Genomic DNA, 2,259 nt, shown 5'->3' on the forward strand with positions numbered 1-2,259 from the left:
CCAGTGATGATGAGCTTTTTTTCATGTTTGTTAGCTGCATAAATGTCTTTTGAGAAGTGTCTGTCCATATCCTTCACCCACTTTTTGAGGGTTTTTTTTTTCTTGTAAATTTAAGTTATCTGTAATTGTGGATATTAGACCTTGACAGACAGATTGCAAAAATTTTCTCCCATTCTGTAGGTTGCCTGTTCACTCTGATGGTAGTTTCTTTGGCTGTGCAGAAGCTCTTTATTTTAATTAGATCCCATTTGTCAATTTTGGCTTTTGTTGCCATTGCTTTTGGTGTTTTAGTCATGAAGTCTTTACCCATGCCTGTGTCCTGAATGGTATTACCTAGGTTTTCTTCTCGGATTTTTATTGTTTTAGGTCTAACATTGAAGTCTTTAATCTATCTTGAGTTAACTTTTGTATAAGATGTAAGGAAGGGGGGGTCCAGTTTCAGGTTTCTGCATGTGGCTAGCCAATTTTCCCAACACCATTTATTAAACATGAAACTGATTTCCCATTGCTTGTTTTTGTCAGGTTTGCCAAAGATCAGATGGTTGTAGATGTGTGGTAGTATTTCTGAGGCCTCTGTTCTGTTCCATTGGTCTATATCTCTGTTTTGGTCCCAGTACTATGCTGTTTTGGTTACTGTAGCCTTGTAGTATAGTTTGAAGTCAGGTAGTGTGATGCCTCCAGCTTTGTCCTTTTTGCTTGGGATTGTCTTAGCTATGCAGGGTCTTTTTTGGTTCCATATAAAATTTAAAGTAGTTTTTTCTAGTTCTGTGAAGAAAGTCAATGGTAGCTTGATGGGGGATAGCACTGAATCTAATTTACTTTGGGCAGTGTGGTGTATATACCCAAAGGATTATAAATCATTCTATAAAGACACATGGACACATATGTTTACTGTGGCACTCTTCACAATAGCAAAGACTTGGAACCAACCTAAATGCCCACCAACGATAGACTGGATAAAGAAAGTGTGGCACATATACAACACTAAATACTATGCAGCCATAGAAAAGGATGAGTTCACATCCTTTGCGTGGACATGGATGAAGGTGGAAACCATCATTTTCAGCAAACTAACACAGGAACAGAAAAGCAAACACCACATGTTCTCATTCATAAATGGTAGTTGAACAATAAGAACACATGGACACAGGGAGAACATCAAACACCAGGGTCTGTTGGTGGGTTGGGGGACCAGGGGAGGGATAGCATTAGGAGAAATACTTAACGTAGATGATGGTTTGATGGCTGCAGGAAACCACCATGGCACGTGTATACCTATGTACCAAACCCGCATGTTCTGCACATGTCCCCTAGAACTTAAAGTATAATTGAAAAAGAAAAATTTAATTTTGCTTTGGCTTTTGATGTAATTTTACCTAGACAACTATTATACATATAGAGTAACATACACACATTTCATTTTATAAATTCTCCATTTTATTTTGACTTGGCATTTGACAATATCACTTTGATAGTAGCTTGTGAATATTAGTCAAGATTTGTATAGAGGTTGGGTGCGGTGACTCACGCCTGCAACCCCAGCACTTTGGGAGGCTGAGTCAGGTGGATCTCTTGAGGTCAGTTGTTCAAGAGCACCCTAGCCAACATGGTGAAACAGTATCTCGCTAAAAATACAAAACTGAGGCCAGGGACAGTGGCTCATGCCTATAATCCTAGCACTTTGGGAGGCCAAGGCAGGTAGGTCACCTGAGGTCAGGAGTTCGAGACCAGCCTGGCCAACATGGTGAAACAGCATCTCTACTTAAAAAAAAAAAATACAAAAATTAGCTGGGCGTGGGACCTGTGCCTGTAATCCCAGCTACTTGGGAGGCTAAGGCAGTAGAATTAGTTGAACGCAGGAGGTGAAGTTTGCAGTGAGCAGAGATTGCACCACTGCACTCCAGCCTGGGAAACAGAGCGAGATTCCGTCTCAAAAAACAAAAGAAAATACAAAAATTAGCTGGGCATAGTGGCACATGCCTGTAGTCTCAGTTACTATTGAGGCTGAGGCAAGAGAATTATTTGAACCCAGGAAGCAGAGGTTGCAGTCAGCAGAGATCATGCCACTGCACTATAGTCCGGGCGACAGAGCAAGACTCCATCTCAAAAAATATATATATTTGTATAAATATAACAAAATATTTGCATAGAAAGGACATTGGGTCAGTTGCTTTACTGCATAAATACAGCATTTCAACATACAAATACATCAGTGTAAAAATTGGCAAAGTACAAGAATAAGCAAAGAGTGAGTAAATA

Source organism: Mandrillus leucophaeus, unplaced genomic scaffold (genome assembly GCF_000951045.1).
Source record: "Mandrillus leucophaeus isolate KB7577 unplaced genomic scaffold, Mleu.le_1.0 Scaffold1608, whole genome shotgun sequence".
Lineage (NCBI taxonomy): Eukaryota > Metazoa > Chordata > Mammalia > Primates > Cercopithecidae > Mandrillus > Mandrillus leucophaeus.